This window comes from Porites lutea, chromosome 9 (genome assembly GCF_958299795.1).
Source record: "Porites lutea chromosome 9, jaPorLute2.1, whole genome shotgun sequence".
In the NCBI taxonomy this organism is placed as follows: domain Eukaryota; kingdom Metazoa; phylum Cnidaria; class Anthozoa; order Scleractinia; family Poritidae; genus Porites; species Porites lutea.
In genome coordinates, this window is record NC_133209.1 from 5410666 (window position 1) to 5434336 (window position 23671).

The following is a 23671-nucleotide window of genomic DNA, read 5'->3' on the forward strand; positions in this document are numbered from 1 at the left end:
TCAAACAGGAATTTTGATAACGAGCCGGGTAGAAGCCGGAGTGGAATATTCCCGTTAGATTCCTCAGATGACTTTGACTTTTCCGGGTAATTTTTTGTAAGATCTTGGCATAAGAATACAACTTGTAGTACTGAAATTCACCGGCTAAGGTAAAGGTTTCATTGGTATGGTTACTTGATAAAATTTATTTGTGCACAGCCACAAAATCAGTGGGAATACATTACTTTATCGCCCGTCTCAGGACAGAAAATGGAGAGAACACGAAAAGGGACCCACAACAACGAAGAGCCGTTAAAAAATTTAATGCCTTCGGCTTCCGAAGAAGTAACCGACAGTATTATGTTCTCGCTGAAATAAAATAAAATAAAAAAACAAAAACAAACCAGCCAAAATAGGTTTTCTTAGCTATTTATTTATTTATTTATTAAAAAAAAAAGAGCGATCTACGTTACACTGAAAATTAAAAAGATCTGTTTCAGCTCCAAAGTTTCAAATCAGCCCTGCAGGCCAAAGTCTGATTCAGCCCTTGCTTGAGCTATTTGTGCACAATTTAGGCCAAAAAGCTCAATCAAAAGGCTATTCCAGCCCACGCTAGGCCCCATTTCAGCCTTTGGGACCAAATTAGCTATAGGTAATTGGACTGTATTGGACCTGATTTAAGGGAGCCAAATTAGACTCAAAAATAGGACTGTAATTTTCTCACCGAAACGGCCCCATTTTTAGCGCTAAAACAGATCTTTCTGATGTACAGTGTGTAAAACTGTCTTAAACGTTGTTACTTATATCTTTAAGCGTTATTTGTTTTAATTTTATTTCCTGTTTTAGCTGCCGGATTTTAACGATGAAAATAATTAATTTCAAACAAGCTACTCGATCTCAACCCCAGGTTCATCTCGCTTTGCAGTGGTATGCTTCATTTCTTCTCTGTCTCTGTCATTTGAACTCAATAAAAACCCGTGGTCGCGCTGACGGAAGTCTGTAGATAAAAAAACATTGCATAAATATTTACAGCTAACTTAGAATAACTACATAAACTAAACCCACAAATTAAACGCTCATATTTGCCTTCGCTTTTAAGGGGAGAAGAAGGAAAGAAGGATCCATGATCACAGAAAAAGTGTCGCAATTCTGCGGTTGAAAATCTGAGTTTGAAGCTGAGTGTAGAAGCGATAACCAGTGAAAAGCAGCCTAGTTCCTAGGCGTTCTCTTTTGATCCGTTGTCCGCGCGACGTCTGGGAGAGAGCGGGCGAGTATCTCTCGGTGACGTCACAGCTCATGGTAGAGTCCAGGAATGACCGAGCCGAAAAAGCCTGGGGACTACGCTGAGTAAAAAGCTGTTTTTGTGATATCCTCGGATAGTTTCCTGAAAATTGGTCCAAAATGCGGTCTGAGTGTCTTTCATGTAAAAAAGTACAAAAAGTACTAAGATCACACTTAAGGATATAAAATCAATTTCCTCTCGATTTCTTTTTTTTGCATTGATTGTAGAGTGTCCACACAGCAATTTTTGACAATCTTCGGGAAAGTACCAGAATTTTTGCGATGAAATTAAAGTGTCCTTGAATGTTGAAGCTCTAGGCGCTTGCCAGAGCAGTAGTCGTAAAGAGAATTTCACTTTTTATCAGGACTGTTCAATTAGATAAGTCTATTCCAAAATATTCTGTACGGAAGTTATGGGCGTAAAGGTTAACTGACCCCTGCCAAAAAGGCTCTTTCATTGTTAAAAGGAGCCGCCCGGGCGGTCAGTTCTGATGTTTGAGTTTGGTTGTTTGGTTTTAGACGCCCTTGGTTAAGTAAAAATTTTAAGATTGATAACATTGTATTGACATGGGCTAATGAGCTTTTGGTAAAAATTAATCTAGGAATCAAAAAAAAGACGAATTACTACTAACAAGCATTAAGAAACAAATAAAACATAAACTTACACTATAGGTTAGCGTCGTCAGTTCCCGAGCGGGAGTTTCAGTTTCTCCTTTAGAGCTGTATTCCTTGCGTTCAATCGTTCCTTCATCGATCGTTTCCTGGTTCGACAATCATTTCTGAGACAGGGCTCTCCGTCGACTGTCATTTGTGGCTGTAGCTTTCTTACTTGTGCTGCTTCGTCTCCTTCAGCTGCGCTAAGTGGTTTTATTTTGGCCGCAGCCGCAAGGGCTGCCCTGTCTGAATTCAGGAACCTACTTCGCAACAACATTTCTCTCTTACAATCCCAGCTGAGGCAATTCGTCTTGGCGTCTGAAGGTTGAATCTTGTTCATCCTTTTACTTTCCTCCTGATCAAGTTGAACGGCTCGCTTTCCACCGCATCTCCTCCCTAGACACGGCGATTCTTCTCTATAATTGTTTTCTTTTGATTGAAAGACGTCTGCCTCCGCCATTAATTTTACAAACATTAAAGTTAGGAAAGCAAATGACAATCTACCCATTTTGCCTGAAAAGGGAGATAGAAAGAACAACAACTATTCTTGTCCTTAAACTGAACAACTGGGCGCAACTTTGTACAGTATTTAATTCTTTGTTTTTGATTAATCCAAGATCAAATATGTACTACGTCATAAATATCAATGATCTGTTGTTTTTCCTCATGGCTTCAACCATGACTCTGATGCGCTCCGGTTAAAAGCATTGCTTTTCGTTTATTTTCGCCCTTTTTCTTACTACTAAATCGAAATACATTACCTAGCCAAGATTTTATTCAATCAAAAAATGACGAAGAAGACTCCTCCGGTTGAATAATTTTTGCCGAATTTTTGGAATGTTTTTAATGTAAATATAACTGAAGATTGGGTTTGAAGGGATGGAAAATTAAAAATATTAGATTTGGGTTGTTAAAAATTAAAATATGAAGTGCCGGCCTAGTATATCAGATAGTCCATTACCACGTCAAGGTGCCTTTAAGACTAATTGGTTTATGCGGTTTATACCTCTTGTAGCCTAATTTAGTTTCTTTCCAAATCAACATCATTTCCCCCAAAACACAACCAACCACGAGCTTTATTTGCATGACCATACAAACACGTACAGTATTGCAAAAGCTATGTTTAGGAATCAGAATGACAAGAGTTCATGTGACATCGTTTTTATGAAAATGAAAGTTATATGATTTTTTCTTCAAAAAACGATTAGTGGGTCATATCTTTAATAAAATAATAGTAATTTGGTTTTTCAAACCCGCACCATTTTCTTAAAATGAGTAAGTTCGTAGCTGGTCACGTGACCAAAATGTGATTTTTAAAATTATGAATTACCTCAGTCTTTCTACCGTTGCACTTAAACTTCAAGGAAAATGTTGAAAAGTTGATTTGGGAACGTTTACAGCACAGCACATCTGAGCGTAACTATCAAACATTTAACAAGATCTACGCAAAAAGTAGCTTTCGCCGCCATGTTGGAGGGCAAGAGTATGCCCTCCAACATGGCGGCCAATGCAAATCATACTACTTTGTTGAAAAATCAAAGTGCCATAAAGTCTCTCCCTTAAATGCGTTTCCTCTCAAATTTCGGGTATAAGATAATTTTTATGTGCTCTATCAAGTTTTGGCATCAGCAAGATTCCAACTCATTGTTTAAAGGAAGCGTTGGCTACGTGACCTCTTAGTGCAAGTGGCCTATTACGTAAGTACTTTGATATTAATTTGTCACGAACATCAAAACAAGCTGAAATGTATTTTATAAATTGTATATTGATAAAGTAATTAGAAGAGTTCATCAGTTTATTGATCAAACTGTTTATAGGTAACTGGATAATATTTGGAATCAGAGTCTTGACTATCACTAGGACACTGAAAAAGAAAGTGAACTTCGTCTTCTATCACATTGCATCCACAAAAAGGGCAATGCCTATTATCCTTCGTAGTTTAATTGTCTCTGCCTATTTCTATCATTAGTTTGTGACTGCTTATTCGTAGTTTTACTAAAGCCCTTCTCCCAGCTGTTCCTCTTGTTAAGTCTAAGTAACTAGAGGAGTTATGATCGGTTTTAAAAGATCTATAAAATTCAAGTTTTTGAGAATGTTGAAGGGTGTTTTGCCAATATGAGATATATTCCTGTTTCATTGAACTTACATAGCTTTTTACCATAGCTATATCTAATAAATCAGGGTTAAAGTCAGGAAGCTTAAAGTATTGGGACATATTCAATAAATAAGAGTGGAAGCCATGTCTGCCATTACAGTGTAAGTCGAATGACATTAAAGAAGCTGTTTTGACGAGAGATTTCTCGTCTTTAGACTTTATATACAAAATGTATTTGAGAATTTTTGATTGATTGTGATATTTAAAGGAAAACGATCAAGCTCTGCTCTACAAGCTCTACCCGCTTAAAAAAAAAAAAAAAAAAAGACAAAAATCGGGTCAGTCTTAAAACACATTATCCTAACCGTCACTCCTGCTTCCATTTTTTACGGGATCCTTGTTTTAAGAGGCTGTCCTCTCTTAAGGCCCGGTTCAAACGTCACATTTATATTTCACTTGTTCCGAATTTAATTCGAAATTTAATTCGAAATTGTCATGGGTAAGAATTATATGATAATTAATGAAAGTTCGATAAATCCTTATAACGATTTAGAAAATGAAGCCATTATTTAACCTGATTTAGCTTAATGTATCATTGCGGAACTAGTAAAGATAAAATATTTAAAACATAAAACGTGAAGTGTGCGCGGGGATTGGTACTTTTGCCGACGGTACTGTGCTGAAAAACTAACCGACATAAATCACTTACTCGTTTTTGAAGGAAGCTATTAGGGTTTTGGATCTTTCTAAGTGGTAACTACTAAGAAAGGAACATGAAAAACAACTAATTTACTAATAAGCTTTTACTAATAAAATCAAAAGTGTGGTTTTCCTGCATCACGTACAGAGTCACGAATTAGTCTTTTAGCTGGTTATTAACAAAGGACCCTTCTCCATATGAACTGTGTACATTCTCATAATATTTCTTGTACATTTTTTAAATCTAGGACCACGTGATGGAGAGTTGGCTGATTTCTCCTTTCGCGTGACGTTACATTTTTTGATGAGGGTTTTTGAGAGTGGGACATCTCGTCTCCAAACTCGACTTTTCCATTGTAATGATCAGTTTTACCTCTCATTTAATCAAACTTAGGAAACTCAAGGTTTCCTATCCACTTTATATTGATTCGGCTTAAGCTTTCCGTTTTTAAGGTGGCTCCCTAGAGTATTTACCAATAACCCTAGCTATCTAGCATACGTTACAGAACGAAATCTAGTTACTTTGTCTTTCCGATTTTGTTCACGAGATTCACCGCTAAGGTTACCAATATATGAAGGCTCCTTTATCAAGTTTCATTTTCTGGATAAAGGCCGTTGCCATGGAAACATCGCATCCTTAGACGGGCAGTAATTTTGTCATTTTTGATCATTTTTTCTTAATATTTCTTATTTCCCTAGGTGAAGTGTCTTTAAACTTTGCCACTATATATTAACGTTATTGCTAAACATTTTAAAGTGGAAAAACATACTAGTGCTCAGGCTGCGCACGGTCAATTTACTCTAGGGCGCCACCTTAAGGCGATGTTACACGAGACGATTCGCAATATTGTTGCGACATTGTTCAGAATTGTTACAACATTGTTCCAACATTGCAACCCTGTGTTGCACTAAAAATCGTCGTTGCGAATTGTCCCCTGTAACATCACCTTTAGCTGGAACTCCCTAACATATTATGAGTAGAAAACCTTGCCCTATCCATTTATCTCGCTTCTATTTGCTTGAATATAAGAGCTGCTCTTTGTAGAGAAGGAGAACTGAAGTAAAATTAGAAGAGAAGGTCACAAGAGAACGTCCATACTGTAAGACGAAACAAGACTTAAGTTTACTTTAGTCGAGAACTGAAAAGTTGGGCCAGCTTTTTCAAAATTTATCCTTTAATTCCGCGCATGCGCATCCTAATATGTGTCACCATTAAGTCAAATACTGCATTTCATTATTTTAGCCGACTGAAATAGGAATCATATTTCGGCACATGTGAACGCAACATTTGATCTGCACTTAAACTTTCATCCAAAACTAGAAATTTGACCCTCGCAAAAGACCCTCGCAAAGAAAATTATTATCGCTTTGAAAGAAGTGCTTTTATAGATCTAACAAGCAGTAAAAGAATGGATCAATAAAAATAATGTAATCTTAGTGCCCTATATTAAGGGAAAATGCCTAAAGTAGCATTTCCTTTTTCCTTACCTGAGGGGAATGGTCAAGAGAAGGGCTGGGTTTAGAGTGGGAGACTAGCTACAATAACAACAACAGCAGCAGCAACAACAACAATAACATAGTTTCTCAGTTTGTTTTTTTATTTACCTTACGTGCTCTGCGGTAAAATAACTTAAAACTCTTAATATTCAGTTTCCTAAGTGTTATTTTTTCCTTGTGATACAATATATTTCCTTCAGGTCTATCGTCCTTGCCTATTTTAGCTGCATTTTAGAATGAAATTAAGCCGAGTGTCTTGAACAACATTTTGTAGAAATCGTTTGGTGCATCACACGTCGTTTAACATTAGTTCTTCAAACTGCATTTCCGAAAACCAAAAGTTAACATTCCTGGAGAAGCATAATAACAACAGGAAATCAAGAGTGATCTTGGTTCTGAAAAAAGAAATAAATAAAAAAGTATTAAACAGTTAGTGAACAGGTCCGAGCAAAATATCGTTGTCTGTTAGCGGCGGGCAGTTCAATGACTTTTTCATACCAAATACATAGGTAAGGGGGATGGGGTGGTGAGATGTAGTGGAACCGTCGATGTCCCCCAAGGGCATGGTTTAAACTAGTGCGCATGAGCACGTATGCATAAACAGACCGTCTTCCGTAGGCGACAAAATAGGTAGCCTGCGACACAGACGGAACTAAACTTCTGGTTAAGTTTGTCTGCCTTGTTCTGGGCCCCAGCTGTGTACCCGGATTTGAGTGCGCGCCATGATTGGTCTGTCAAAAATGCCATTGTCGATTTGCCAATCATGTTGAAGGAAAATTTGAAATGCATTCCGGTGAGCCCGCTTGGGGCCCAGAACGAGGATATGGGAGCTGCTTCGCGGACGTTACTTAGCGGGGTAAAATTACGTCTGCTTACGTCCGACGTCTTACGTCTCCTTTGAGTCGTGTGACAATGACAGAAAATAACGTGTTAATAATAATAATAAAAACAATAATGATGTGTTCTTAAAGTACCTGTCATTCAACTGCTGCCACAAGTTATCGTCGTTTCCCAGCGTTACAATGCCATGCTATACAGCCAGGGTCGTCAAGCTTTTCCTTAGAGCTGGCAACGAACCGGAGTTTTTCCATAAGAGCGGTATTTTCTTTGTCGCTACGTTTCTTGAGCGATCGCTTCCCAGTTCGACAGTCTTTTGTGAGACACGCCGGGTCTTTAACAACTTGTGGCTGTAGTTTGGATAAACGTTGGGTCTCTCGTTTTTTGCGTCCGCACGGTCCTGAAATGCACGGTGTTTCGTCTGCGTCGACTTCACTAGACTTTTTTACTGCTGGTTCAGCATGGGCTGCCGCCCTTTGTGCATCTAGGAACCTGTTTCGAAGCATCATTTCTCGCCTACAACTCCAGCTGATGCAGGACTTATCAGAATCTAAAGACCGGTCTTCGTTTTCTTCTGAGCTTTCCTCTTTGCTGAGTTGAAGGACTCGCTTTCTAGCGCAGCTCCATGATATACAAGATTCTTCTTTTGTGCTTTCTAATGACTCAGGCTTGCCCGCTGTTACCACTACTACAAGCATTAGAGTTAGGAGAATGACTGAGCCTGTACCCATTTTTACCTGAAAATGTATATAGCTGAATTTGTCAGTATCTTGTTAATTTATCTATCAGTCAGTCAGTCAGTCAATCAATCAATCAATCAATCAATCAATCAATCAATCAATCAATCAATCAACCAGTCAGTAATCAATCACAGAGTCTTTCAATCAGTCAATCAATCAATCAATCAATCAATCAATCAACCAGTCAGTAATCAATCACTCAGTTGTTCAATCAGTCAATCAATCAATCAATCAATCAATCAATCAGTAATCAATCACTCAGTCGTTTAATCTATCAATCAATCAATCAATCAATCAATTAGTCATTCAACTTCATCATTATGATTATTATCAAAGTCAAAACTAGTATGATAATTATTATCATAATCACAATCATAAACATAATTATTATTCATTTGAAATGTTTCTCCGTTTCTGGTTGGCTCAAATCCCCCTGCAATTTCTTCATAACCAGCTGGCGTTGACCAAATTAGGAAGATATTTGCCGGTATCGATAGGATTGACGTCGATCGTAATGATATCGACAGAAAAAGGGACGTGCACACTTCACGCAAAGAAATTTTCGAAGAGCTGGAGAAGTGGGAAAAGGTTTCACAAGTTATACGAAGTAGAAAAAGAGCCAACTAATGCCTCAAAAACATATTAACAAGAACATACAAAAATACCAGTCAACGGATGACAACTGCTTATGAAGTATATCTATACTAGAATAAACATCCCTTCTTATCCTGAAACTGTCGAGAAACAGGCGAATTGGAGGAGGGAACTTTACAGAAAGCAAAGGATGTTTTAAACTTGGAAATATTTTGAATGGTATTCGGCTTTCATATGATTATTGATAATGTTATAATATTAATGAAGAATAATTCTGATAGTACATCATCACGAGCTATCATCATCATCATCATCATCATAGTGATCATACTATAATCTTGCTTGACAAATCGAAACTAGGTATGTTTCAAATATATGTTGGTTCTAGAAAAAGGGGGAAAACTAGACAGCCCCTAATACTCAGAAAAAGCCAAGACAACAAACTTGGCTCTTTTTTCAACCTTGTGAACGAAGAAGCGAACCCCCACCTCAATCACATGATTCTTGTCTAAGCACGCTGAATCAAGTTGTATACAACAGATCAAGATATGATTTGGAGAAGGTTTTTCACTGGACATCTGTAACTTAACTCAAGTGTAATTGGAACTAAACAGGCGCATCTGTTCACCTTTCATTCCGTTACCAGTTTTAAGGACCCAAAAGCGAGTGAAAGTTTTCTAAGGTTGAGCAAACTCTCAGCAGGTCATTCTCACTCCCTTGGTGACAGCCAAAACATGCTAGATGTACTCAAACCTTGTTGTTATATTGTTAAAAACATAATTTCTTTCCTTTAAACGCAGAATACTTCATTTCGGGACGCCAAGCACTCTAAAGCGCTGCGTTTTGTTTGAAGACAGGAACAGTAATCTTTACAGTGTAAGGAGCGACATGAACGTACAATCAAGAGTTTTTCGTGAAGAGATTAAACTTTGTTCCCCCGACTGTAAATCACCTGCCTCCTAGTCATATCGTGTGGCGTCGTGGAAGATTCACAATTTAACGTGCATGATGCTCTCGTTTCTTTTTAGTAACTTGCACAAGTTATAGCCCGTTTCAGGATTCAGTTTCTAAATGGCATTAAACGGTTCCCAATCTGAGTTAAAGATGGAGCAGTTACTTCAATTATCTAATTTATCATCTCCTCCCACTTATACCTATCTTAACCTCAATTAATTAGTGGCGGATGATGTGTGTTTAAACGAACAAATGAAAGTTGAGTTTTAACGATTTTCCTTACGGGCCAATGTATAAGTTAAGCAAATTATGGCGTTCAGAGCCTCTGAATCTCCGTGGGTAATTTACTGTTATTAAATTTTCGTAAATAAAGCTGCATACTTACGTTATTATGAGGTCTATGATAAATTCAGCTCCTCAGAAACTAGACTCTTAGTTATGAGTTCATCAATGAAATTACCGTTCATTGAACACCCTTTTCAGATAACCGAGAACGGAAATGAATCCACCTGTAAAGCTGTTTCTCTGAAAAGGCGCTAATTAGGTTATTGCCTTAGGAGACGAAACAGAATGGATGAGTCGCTTTTTACCGGTAAACTAAGTGGGAAAAAATTAAAACACTCGTTGCTATTGGATCAAAAAATTAATTAGCCAGCCAATACGGGGGTTGCTGACTTAATGACATATCAAGAAAGGTGTTTAAGACGGAAAATATTTGTCAGCCTTTTTTTATTAGATGTGTTGTAATAATTCTCTTCGAATTGTTTAAGTGTGTTGGTTCCTAAAATGCCTAAGGCAGGGCATAAATTGAAGAAAACACGAACTGGTTAGGAAATGAATTGTTGATTCTATTGTACTGGCGATAAGTGTTTTGTAGGCTTGGAAAATGTTCGGAAGCCATATTATACACTCTGCTTTGGAAAACTAGAGTGAACATTTCCCAAACTACAAATAATTATAATCACTATCGACTCTATGAAAATGACGAATTTGACACCGTACAGTAAATTCATAGAACACACGTTGCATAAGAACTTTAAAGGAACTTTGCTTCTTTTTATCAAAGCCCATGGCTCGAACTATTCAAGGGGCCAAAATAAACGTTTCTACACAATTACTTCTTTTAATAAATAATCTTAATAATTAATAGTTTTCCCACTCAACAATGACACATATTCAGTTTTGTTCTTTGTTGACGTGGTTCTCAAGCCTTCCTTTCTATACTTCTTTAAAATGAAACAGTTAAATATTTACTTCTCGGCTTTTTTGGGCTATTAATTAAGATTTCAGTGGATTTCACCAGAAGCCGGGGAGAAAAGCAACTTATTTTACAGCTAGGATCAAGTAAAAAGAAATGGAAGACATTTTTGAACATTGACGAAGAGTTAAATGAATCAACCCAAACAACAAGGACTATACCATGTTAGCAGTCTAATCTAAGGGGAAACTGGGATCCTTGTATGAATTTTAAATAACCCAGTGTAAAGTTGTTGGGTAATTTTATCTAATAATTGCATCCATTTAATGTGTAGTCTAAACAAATAAGATGCTCACAAAATAACTCAGCTATACCTTGTTTTTGGTTGAGGGATAGTAAATAAAGATAGAAACAAAAGGATTGTTTAAGAAACTGCTTTAAAAAAAATTCTAAGTCACTGTTTTTCCCTTTTTTAATTTTTTTTAAAAAAAATTTTGGCAGTCCAGGTGAACATGAATATTCTGTGACGATTCTGATGCGCCTTTCAAAACAACTTTGAAGCAGGCTAAAATTGAATGAGATTTAAAGACAATACTTAAAATATGAAAGACAAAAGTTAGTAAAAAACTTCCAAATTATTTTCATAATATAGTTTTTGTCCCTTTCTGCTGGGGTATTCTCGTGTCGTTTTCCGCTGCGGCGGGATTAGCTCAGTCGCTAGAGCTCTTATCTGCAGCGCTGGAGGTCGCAGACTCGATCCCCGGGCCCAGCCAGTACTCGGGGGAAGAAGGTACTACCTTTACCTTACAAACGGCCAGGCCTTCGCGTTATTCGAACGGCAGTACAAGTGAAACCTCCAAGCACGAGGCCTAAAAATAGTTTCCTTGTTTACGTACTTGCTCACCGCTTGCTTAATACAGGTTTGTTTAAAATAAGTAAGTACATTCAGCGAGTATAACAATCTTTATTTCCTTGATATACTTTTGATTAACTTGCAATACATGCGCTCCACGCTGTAGTAAAACCAGATGAGGAGTAAGATTTGAACTGAATCTAAGGATAGAGAGTTAGAAACACGTGCTCAGTGGGTCGAAAGGCTATAGAAATGTGAAGAGCACGAATTCCGTTTTGTAAGCATTTTCTTTCCTTTTTTTTTTTAACTTCTGAAGCTTAAAACTAATTACGTTCTATTTACATCAAAGCTTTAAAAGTCTGATTATTTAGTTAGATGCGGTTTGAAACTTTTTTATATAGTTGCTTTCCGAGTTTTGCCCACCAAACATCTTGTGCAAATCCAGCAACAAGTTAAAGCTCACTTGAACTAAAGTCATTCATTCAGTTTTCTGACGTTGAATGTCATTTTGTGAAACCTCGAGTTTAATTAATGTTCCTTTGAAGTGAAAGGGACATTAGATGTACTTTCCTGTTAATTTTGACAACTGAATAATAATTTGAGAGTTTTTCTGGCAGATAGATTGAAAGCGAAACTGAAACAAGATCACCACGCATGCGAGGCGGGTGGGCTGTTTATGCGGCAAATTATAAACCACCGACCTTGTACTAACGAGGTTTTGAATACGAAGATAACTGACTAAGTTTAATACGTTTTTTTTTACGAAATAACATGGTCACTGATGATGAATTGGTCGTGAGGCAGGACTCTGACATGTCACGTCGCGACTCCATTAAGTCTCATATAATTTTATCCAAGGAACCATCTGTGTTATCTATTTCCTGTGGACTGGAAGGCGATGTGAGATTGATTTACAAGCATTCAATTTACGACAAGTACCTGAGGCAACATTAAAAATTGTTTAATATAAACCGTGTACTTCGGAAATGCAATGATACTATTAGTATCTTTATGGACGTAATTTGAGGTGGCCTTCCTTTTAGACCCTTTTAGAGTAGCAATACTGAAAACGCTTCCCGGAGAGGCGTGTCATGTCTAGCCAGTTTAATGGCAAGCCACGTTTTAAAATTTTAGTATACTCAAACAGTTTTGGTTGAAAACCAATATTCCGATGTGATCGTAAATAAAATTTGACGAGCCTGGTTCAGTAACCGCATATTTAATAAGTTCTGGTTATAAACACTCAGTAAACGATAACGCTCGATTTGTACAGTTCAAACTAGGATTTACACTTTGCACGCTTCACACTTTGCACGCTTCACACTTTGCACCCTTCACACTTTACACTTTCACACTTGTCACCGCTGAAGTTGTCAGTACACGTTCATCCTACTGCTGCTGTTTTCTATGACAGCTCTAACATGGTGACCAAGGTCTTCCCTGGTTTTTGCTACGGCACTGTTCGGCCCCCACTTTGCCAAATTTCTCTTTTTCTTTTCTTGCCCAGAACGTATTATATCAAGGGCATAGGATAGACATTGGTCTTATTAGCGACTGTAGTTATAAAAAAACCCCAGTATTTTCAAATGGCTCTAATTCGTTTACTCATAGAGATCTTTAGATTTTAAGACGAGGTCGACTACGAGAACTACTCTGACGAGAGTTTCTCCATTGCAACACTAAGTAGTGCGCGCCAGTGAACAAGCGTCATTTTGGCGGGAAAAGGTGATAGCCCTCGTTATTCGATCTACTACTGGTTTTAGCGAAAATGTCGTAGTTGGGTTAAGGGAGGGTTAGTGGGTGGGAAGTATACCAGAGTCTTATACTGATCCGGAATTACACACATTTTTTAGACATCCCCCTGATGAACCGAGTGGGGACATTCTGAATTATTCCAAACAATGGAAACTAACTATAATTTACGTACGTCAGACTTTGTTATACCGAGATATAATACAGTAACCTATGGAAAACATTCTGTCAGATAGGCCTTATATTATGGCGAAAATTCCCGGAAATGTACGGACACAAGGTGACTTGAACAGTTTTGAAAAACAAATTAATAAAATGGACCTGGAAACAGTTTTTTGCTCGAGAAATGTCCAACTGTTTTTTCTATGTCATTCTTAAACTATAATCCTACAATTTTTTAGCATTGTGCATATACACATAACTCTATATTTCTATTACTTATAGTATCTATATGTTAGTTGTTTTTTGTTACTTGTGTTACGGTGTTCCCAATAAGCAACACCATGCTAAACTTACACGACACTTGAATAAAGTTTATTATTATTATTATTATTATTATCATTATTATTATTATTATTCAGAGATTTCCAACAACGACAAGAATTACTATTCATTCAAAATATTTTTCCGTTCTGACTTTATTTCGCGCATACCACATATTTGGAGAATGTCGGTAAGATCTTGTCGTCTCAAGTATTGTCAGCAAAGCGTGTAAACGGATCCACTATCTTAGGGTCTGTAGAACAGCCCATCTCCCTAGGGACATTGGTCTTACAACTTACATCACTAAGATTAGACCTGTTTTAGAATATGCCTCGCCTGTCTGGGGAGGGCTGCCCATTTACCTCGAAGAAGATCTACAGAGAGTGCAGAATAGATGTCTAAATGTCATTGGTCTCCCTAGGGATACTGTTGAGTCACATGTAACTAGGCGTCGGAATTTGACGAGGAAAGAATTTAAACGTATCCTAGAATCTGAAGCACATCCTTGTAAACGTTTTTTAGAAAAGCCAGTGGATCATGGCCATAATCTAAGATCTTGTAAGACTAACCCAGCGCACCTCAGAATACCTGTATCACGCACTGTTAGGCACAAACAATCATTTATTCCTAGAGGTGCTAATCTTAACTTAATTTGATATGTATATATAATATGTAGTGTTTTGAATTTTTATTGTAATATTACCGTAATTCTTATCGCCAAAGGTAATAAATAAAGGTTATTATTATCTAATTTTGAAGCTGAAATTAAGGACAAACTCACCGTCACATGAAACAAAGTTTGACATTGCTCTTGCAAATTATGCATTGGGAGCGCAACCAGACTGCTAGCAGTCTCTTATGAGTTTAAGCAACGACGTTTTTTGACCGACGCCTGTCAACCAGATATCAGTCCTTTTCCCTCTCCACATGCCTTGACGCTATATACCAGATTTGAATTGCTAATTGTTTTTAGTTTCATAGAGAAAATTGGCTGAAGAATTTGTTCGAAATCACCGCCCCAAAATTGCAAAAAGTCCATTTCCGGTTAACAACCGACGTGCGTCGCTCAAGAAAAGTCGTTGCTTAAATTCCCTAGGGTGACTACGCGTGGCTCTGAGGAAAGAGGGACGATCGCTCGCGGTCTAGTGCGCAAACTATCGTGGATTACTATGAGTTATCTGGTAACAGCCGAACTGAATAATCTGTAGGCTGCGCTGTTTTCAAAATTAACTGTAGCGTCTCAGCCAGTGAGAAGACAGAACAACATTCATGATTTGCAGTCCTCTTCGGATTCTGAAACTCTTATTACTAACAGCTCGAATGCTATCCTATGGAGACAGGGAAACGTTTTTTCATGAAAAATTGATTCATCTCGTTTTGCTCTTGTAAACTGTCCATATGAAAGAGTTTTCAAGGGAGCTGTCATTGGTGCCTGGCCCGACAAGCTATCGATTAACATCGGGACACCGAGACAAGTATACTTTTGACGACATGGCGAGACGAGCTTAAGTCGTATGAACGTGCTCTCTACAGCTTTCACTTTCGGCCTTTTTTCTTAAATTGGCAAGTCAAGCATGGGCCCGCACTATTACCTTCGGTTGTCTGGTTGTCCGTTACTCAATTGCGCTTAACAATTTGACGATCGAAGAAAGAAATATTCCAGTCTGACTGGACTTACAGAAACTCAAGTTTAGCATGGCTCGTTATAAAACCCACTGCAAGTATTAGTTTTCTTTTGTTTTAGATTTATGCAACTACAAAGCTCTGAAAATTTGGGCCTATTAAAGTACCCGAGCCAAGAAAGACTCTTATCATACATAAAACACAAAACTATGCGTCACTAAAATGGTAAATTAGGAGTAAATAATCACATACCATTTAACATCCAGGAGTCAGACTGAACTGGTTCTTCACTCGAGAACATGTGAAAACTTTGTTACAGTGTAATCGACATATCAGACAAAGGTCTCTAAGAGACTCAACAAAATGTAAACACACCTTACGAAAAAAGCTCTCAGCTGTTTCAATAAGCTTGAAGGCACGAATACAGATCGTAAAGGCAGGAACTTATTAATTAACAGTTAAATAAGTAGGCGCTGTGCATTAGCATCAAAACATGTGGTAATTTTGTTGAACATCTAGCTAAATCAGCACTAACAAAAAGTTTAAAGCACTGGAGTTCCAACTCGTAGAAACTTTCATACATGTTAGATTAACGAAGTGCTAAACGAGAATTGTTGGAAAAGAAATGCTTTAATAGGGTGATCCGCTTTTTATGTCTGACTGTATTAATTTATGAGCTGTCTAGAATGTACGGCTGATGTCATAGAAAAATATTTCCGTGTGTTATCTAACAACAGTGACTCATACTTTTGAAAGGCTTCAAATAACGTTTAACAGACAGCTGTTTTCAAGGAAGATAAAGAAGAGAACCAGACGAAATGTAGTTTAAGTCACTCTTCGAACCGTTGAGGGCTACAAAGTTAGGGTCATAGTTTAAACTTTCTTTTCTATTAATTTTTGCATAAAACAGTACTTTTTCCCTGTGGGTCTGTCAAATCAAATTAGAGATCACAGACTTTCAAATTGTGGTACGACTGCTTTTTGGGAAAATAACAACAGTGAGCTATACGCCTGAGGTTTGGCGTGCGACTCGTTCAGTGCCATATGATGGTTCTGTCGAGTTCTTACCACATTTTGACGTTATTTGCAGGGGCGTATAAAAATACCCATTTACCTAATTTACAGCTCCCCTCTAACCTCTTTCAGATAATTGTTTTCGATAAATGCTGTGTTTTCCCGCTTAGCCGCGAATGCTGCTGCCTGGAGAACAGGGTTTTCATCATACCGATAAAACAGTGATGATAAAAAAAGGGAATGTAACACAGTCACCCTCGTAAAAACGACTTAGGAGACGGGTTAGGATTGATTTGGGAAATTGTGCGTATCTCGACTGGAAAAGTGCACCGTAACTGAGCAAATGCAAGGCAAAATTTATTAACTCGTGTCTGAACAGGAACGAATTGCGTCAAAGCCGTAAGCCAAGGCCATTAACAGAATCTGTTTGCATTACTTAGCGGAACATTTTAGTGACAGGAAACGTTAGGTTAACACGCTGGTCCAATATATGAGGACAGAGCTGCAAATTGATGAATTCTTTCCTTTAATTAGTTTTTGATCATGGTCATATTGATCTTGGACGAGATTTGGCATCGATTGGGGTCTTTCGAAAGATATCCTCGATCGAGAAACGATCTTTGGATGCTCTCTATTGGAAGGGAAAGCAAAAACATTATGTACACAGTGTTGAGCTGCGTTCATGTTCATAGCCTCTTTTAAGAAAAAAACATGGAAGTTTTTCCTGTTTATTAAACGGTTGTTAAAAAATCATAGTGAACATAATATTTTGTTTGGCCATGTTTGGTCCGTCCTAGAATGTGGATGTCCGCTTTGCCTTGCACGTGATTCGCCGATATCATCGTTTAGCATTGGACAATTGCAAATTTCTACACATTTTTTAAAAGCAGAATGCTATAATTTAAAATCCCGGCTGGAATAGAACGCCACCTTATTCAGTTCTCTTTTATCTGCACATGTCGAGGGCGAAAGCGTGAGAATGTGCAGTATGGGAAGCTTTACAAGCGATATTGGCATTTTGCTACACCAACGCATAGAAAGAGGAAATTAAAGATGACAGAAGGAAAAAGTAATCTATCTTACAGTTTAAATATTTAGATTTTTGAATCGACCCACGTAGATTTATTTTTGACTGGTCTGCGGCCTGAGTGCCGTAATTTCATGTACACAAGCCTCCCACATTCATTTCTCCCATATTCAATATTTGAACTGTGTTGAAAAAATTGAAAAAAATAAAATGCAGCTATCTTCGCATTACCGCATACTGCCCTTGTGAATTATTTCTGACATAATTTCGTGGACATTATTGCCTTGAATCAACGTTCTTTCAACGGCAACATGATCGCAGCAAGCAGATCACGTCACAAAACCAAATGGAGAAGCGGCATAATCAAAAATTTAACGACACCAGGCAACTTTTGTGTGAAGTTTCTTGTACATTAAAATTTTCTTTTTGATCAGCCAAGGAAAAAAAGGGCACACCAGGACGCATCAGTAGTTTATAATATTTATTTGTCGCTTTTGTACAGCTAAAATCGTGCTCAAAATGAATTACAGTCAAACCAGGTGAAGCGTTCCCGTCGCTAACGAACTAATAAATTCATTAACGGAAAAATGATTTCGTTTATTGATTCAGTTATCCATTCATAAAATGAACAATCCAATATTCACATTTAGCCTCGATTCCATAATCGAATGTTGATTCGATTACTGTTTTTTGAAAAACTATACTTTTTTTTTCTCCTTTTTTTCTAAGAGTCGAGTTCGGACGAGTTCTGAATTTCAAACCCAAACAAACTGTTACATGTACGTCATTTTGTTTCCAGTAATCACTGCAACGGACCTGACCTCTTGGGAATCACGTTAGTGAAACTAAGGTCAGTGTATGTGCGGTGATTGGTGGATTTCGATCCCCGGCCTTTGTCAGTTTCTTTACGTTTGCGGTCTGTCTCTTCTAGCTGTTATTTTGATTAAAGGCAATTACAAACGCAATCGTAAACGGCAGGAAAAGGGAAGCAAATACGATTGAACTCAACAGACAAGAATAAAGAACAGGTAGATTTTGTTCATAAACCAAATCAACATTTAATTATTGAATCGAGGTCCAATTTGACTGTTGGATTATTCATTTTATGAATGGATTATTGAATCAACAAACGAAATCATTTTTCCATTAATGAATTCATTAGTTTGCTAGTGACGGGAACGCTTGACCTGGTTTGACTGTAAATCGGTTTATAATGTGCCATATATGCGTGGTGTATCTCACCTAAACATGTTTTTAAATGGGCAGTATCACCAAAAATCATTAAATACTTCTTGAAAATCCATCCTATAAGGTCTTGTTAAATTGAGTGTTAAAAATTGTCTTTGCTTAGAGAATTTGTAGGAAAGTAACTGACTAAGACTTGAAGAGATTGGGCTGGAGATGCTTTTGACTGTGTAATTTGGGAAAAATCTCTCAAAATCCATTGATTATTATATACGTGCACGTTAAAATTATTATTATTATTATAATTTTTTGGGGGGGGTGGGGGGGGGGGTTGTTCAAAGGCCATACTGTGTATCGGCTAGTGTGTCTTAAAAAAATCCCTTTATATACGATGACGTCATTTTACAACCACGACCAGAATCCTTTTCGTTTTACCTTTTATGGTAATCCCGGCGAGTTTTAATCTGCAGATGAAAGCAAAACTTGAAGGGTTTTGGTAGTGGCAAATGCGACCAAATCTAGCTTAGTTTTTACACGAAATCTGGAAGAAATTCCTCGTGATACTGCCCGTGAAAAATGCTCGAAAACATTGCTCCTATATCAAAATGAAAGCTGTGCGTTCTGTCGTGCTCGAACTTTCTCATCGCTCCTCCTTGAGAAGATCCAAGTCGTTATACATGTAGTTATCATATAAACTTTGATCCTCTTGTCTGAAAAGCAAAAAAGACTGCATTTCAGTTATGTCGACGTTGACTAATATAGCCGCATCTAGTCTTTTGCCCATGCATTGATTATGACCTTCAAACTACATTTCATACAGTGTGTCAGGAGCTTATTACCCTAATGAGCTCCTGAGTGACTATGTTTTCCCCCTTTTCCACATCTTTAAAGCAGCTACGTACAATATACTTTTCTTTTTCATTGAAAGCTTAAACTGCTATTATTGAAGCTCTTTAAAAATTGGAAAACTTAGCGTAACAGAACCTCTTCTTTTCAGTGGCTAACCATTTTCTGCAAACTTTGGTGACAGTGGGTTCCTATAGAAACGAAATGTGATGTCGAACATTGATGGGTGTTGTTCGCTAATTTGTTTTGAATAAAAAAAGCTTATAGTTATTACTCCTAAATTGTTTAGGTAGATAACGAATCTTTATTTTTCAGTAAAATTTAAGCTGGATGGAGGCCATTTTGAATGACGTCACAGAAAAAAATTCTAAATTTGGCCCAAGAACAAGTTTCAATTCTTGAAAACTTTCGTTACTCCTTTTTTCCCTATCCCACTCACTGCCCCTGGTTTTCAGAGGATAGTTTCAACGTAATTTCTCCTTAACTTATGGCAATACTACCCCCTACCTTTTGGCATGTCTGAAGCGGTTGTAATGGAACTTGTTGCCAGCTCTCCGGAAACCCCAAGGTTTTTTACTACTTCTGCCACCGAAACTTACGGCCTTATAAATACCACAACTAGCACCACAAGGAGAACGACGCTCTCGAACCAGTTCTCCGTCCGCTCGCGCAGGTGCAGAAGAGGCCAGGAATATAAGGCAGGCCAGGATACTAAGCAGAAAATATTTATTCATCTGCAAAAAGAAGCAAGAAAACAGGTTTTCTTAGTGTGTATTACCTCTAGAAGATAAGCCGGTGTTTAAAGAGAGAAGACCCTCTTCCGCTTTCCGCTTTTTATTTGACGCAGCAGGAAGGTGAAAACGGAGATGAGCGCCGACTGCCGTCGACCTCGTTCACAGGGCTTTTCTTTGAAAAAAATGAAAGGGGCCGGGCAGGACGGGGGAAGCCCTAGGGAGGTTGGGAATCCCTAGGGAGGTTAGGCCGCAGTGTGGGCCTCATGTACAGTGGCTCGTAGGGACAAAACACTTCCCAGAATCCAAAACACGTCCCAGAATCCAAAAACACTTTCAAGAATCCAAAACACGTCGATCCAAGAATCGAAAATACTTCCCAGAGTCCAAAAAGCTTTTGGATTCTAGGACGTGTTTGTTCCTATGTGTCACTCATGCGCCAGGTGCGCCTTTACTCAAGGCAAATCATCACTTTTTAAACAATAATAACATTGAAAAAAATATATCATTTATAGTAGCCGCTTCTAAATTCTACCCCCATAATTATTGAGTACGCAAAAACAACATTACATGTAAAATATACTGCATCGGTATCGTCGGCAGATAGTGTTTTTTCTAAGCTACCGCGTCTTTTTCTTATAACTTCCGTGTGGTAGCTTTAATTTATCGTATTTTCATCTGTCTCTATGATATCTTTTGTGACTTTTGTGTTTTTCACAATCCGAAAACAGGTTTCTCACAAAAAAGATCTTTACAGCTGAAATCATAAAATTATTGTATTTTTAATAGCCGAAAGTAACTCGAAAGACAAAGTGAAAGTACAGCAATTGTGAGGTGGTAGGAAATCGTAATCACTACTTATACTAATATCCCTTTTGATCGGTCATTTTTTTAGGGTAGTTACAACGGTTTTGTGTTTAAAACTAAGCAAAACCTTAGCAATCAATTCACAGTATAGTAAGAATAACACCTCTTTACTGATCGTAGATATCAGTTTCCGCGAAACATTTCAGAAGCATGTGTTACTAAGTTTTCTATCACAGAAGCGCGAACACAAACCATAATTTAGATGTTTTTGTATTATTTACAGTTTCAGATCATCCAATTGAACAGCCGCGTATCAAAGCATACATGAACCACAGGCTTTAAAATATTGTTTCAAGATATCTTTTTAAATATTTTTCACCTGTTTTGTTGATGTTTGGCTACAATCGTCAGTTAAATGCGCTCAAAATCTGAAACACTGGACTCAATTTATAAATTTCAATACCACTATATTACGGACGTAATATAGCCATGACTTCACCTGAGCTTAGTTCTGCTCAGTTTGTAAAGATGAATTATTTGTTTTTAAGCACTTAATAATTGAAGAAAATGTTAACGACCGCTGCTGTCGAACTATGTGGTCATATACGTGTTACAGAATTTTCCAGAACAACAGTTTGAGCTGCTTTACAATGAATCTTGCATGCATGGGTTTCTAGAAATTTAAAGAATTGAAAAAGAATTTCAAACAAATTAATGAAATAAGACTTTCCTAAAAGCAAGATATGTAAGGGATGTTATGGAAAAATTTCCTTTTACGTTAAGTTGACAATTAAAAATTTCAACGAAAAACGATGAAGTGAAAGTTTATTCTAGAGAAAAATAAAATATGAAAATTTTCACAAATCAAAAGGCGAGAAACTTTACCTCGGAGTCCTTTCATGAAAATAAATTCCAGGCCGAAAGTATTTATTTATCTACTTTTAATTAGAAGGTTTGTTCAATCGCCCGTATTCCAGAATGAGCTTGAAAGGAATTAATTCCAGGAATCATCACTTGTTCAGACATTCATTGCATCAGTTTCTAGAAGAAATCTGCTTGAAATAAAATATTCCAATTTAACTGTAGTTTTCAAGTGGTTCAAAACTCGCGGTAGACGAGATTAATTTTTTTCAACAGTGAAAATCTTATACGCATTCTTTTTGCGAGTAATGCTTTATCATACCGAACATGTTTAATTAAGACATTACTAGCATTTTGTTATTTTTTAAGCGAAACAAAAAAGTAACATCTTGCAAATATATAAATTCGTCCTGAAATGTCGGGTGTGTTCCTTTCCTTGAAACAAGATTTAAATCACACGAGACTCCTCAGTCGAATCCTCAGTCTTAATTTTTTTGAAATTTCTGACAGCTTGTACATTGTTAGTCGAATCACTTGTAGTTATGTATGAAGAAAAGGAAAGTTTGAATACAGTACTTATTGAAAAATTAGACACAATTTATTACATATTAAATCAATCAATTACTGTACAAAAAGTATATTTATGCTATATATTTCGTAACCGATTCAAAGAGGCAAAATCGCTGATTTTCTTGGTTATATATAAGCGAAATCTTTGAGGTTTTAATTTTTCCCTTTTAAGACTCACGTCCAATCTTTTTAACGGTAAGGGTCCTCATTTTAAAACGTTTAGCAACAAACCTCCACGCTAAAACGCAAGAAAGATGTAAGGAGTTTTGTAAAGAAGATTCTCAAAAACAAAAAAAATTAAGTGAAACAAAAGGGAGTCAAACAAACCTTAGAGTAAGACCTTGGTTGATACACGATTTCTGTCTTTGATAATCCTTCTGCTAATGACTTTGTTTTCTGTAAAAAATGTATCGCAACAGACGACAATTTACTTCACAGTTATTGGCAAGCTGTCGCTATAGGAAACTTGACAAAAAGAGTATAATTGTTTCTTTTGGACAAACAAAGTAAGCCAATAATTAGGCCAATCTCCCTGATCATTGTCTACGCGGGCGCCACTAGAATTATCGGCCATGGTAAAAATAGATTACAATAGACGCTTAATCGTCGGAAAATCGCTTACTTTTTTTAAAAACAAATATAGTGCATAATTAATTCCGTTACACAATAGGGGCACGTTCTTTGATGATATTATTTTCGGAAACTTGGACAACCCGCTAGGAAAAAGATGTTTCTGGCATGGTAAGACTTCTTTGTCGTATTGAAGGAATTGTCTAGTAATATGTTTCATAGGGGTAGGAAATTAGCCTGTGTAACTATAATCTATAGTTTGCTTAAATAACACACTCAATAAATTATACCAGTCTTCGTGTCTTGTATTATAATACTTCAGACATTCTGTGTGTTCTATTGGAGGAATCCCAATCTAACAGTGAGAGCTATTTCCATAAGGAAACAACAACTACAACATTTATTACAAACCGCTATTGTGAAGAGTAATTCCTATTTCTGTAAGGTATAAACATTAGAAAACAAAGTTGTAACATTCATTACAACTGGATGCAAAGCGTAAGTTTATTTGGGCTTTTCTCAGAAGAGAACAAGTTAACAAAGAAACATCGTTGTAAACAACAATTCTGAGTCTTTTACCAAAATGAAACTTCTTGAATAGAAGCTAGTGGTCAATAAGAAAGGGTTGATAACAATGTTGAAATCGCGGCTCGAACTAAGATTATAGAGTTTGTTTCTCATTCGTCTTTTTGGCGCACTTTCCTTCAAATTAATGGTAGAATTCTCTGTATTATATTGTATCCTCTCCAAATCTCGCAAAAATTACAGGCTTAGAAATTGGATAGAGTCGATGAAGCCACCTTTTCTATAGGAAGGGGGCG

General features: G+C 37.2%; 2 long non-coding RNA genes across 2 annotated transcripts; both read right to left on the bottom strand.

Annotated features, from left to right (window-relative positions):
- Nucleotides 1–6285: 6285 nt before the first annotated feature.
- On the bottom strand, nt 6286–9874 carry LOC140947557 (uncharacterized). The gene is made up of 3 exons (XR_012166984.1): nt 9716–9874; nt 7180–7779; nt 6286–6600 (listed from the first exon to the last, which is right to left on the bottom strand). It is a non-coding gene; the product is annotated as an uncharacterized lncRNA (long non-coding RNA).
- An 8666-nt stretch (nt 9875–18540) lies between these two features.
- Nucleotides 18541–22726, bottom strand: LOC140948535 (uncharacterized). Its single transcript, XR_012167052.1, has 3 exons — nt 22608–22726; nt 19819–20045; nt 18541–19175 (listed from the first exon to the last, which is right to left on the bottom strand). It is a non-coding gene; the product is annotated as an uncharacterized lncRNA (long non-coding RNA).
- Between the last annotated feature and the right edge of the window lie 945 nt (nt 22727–23671).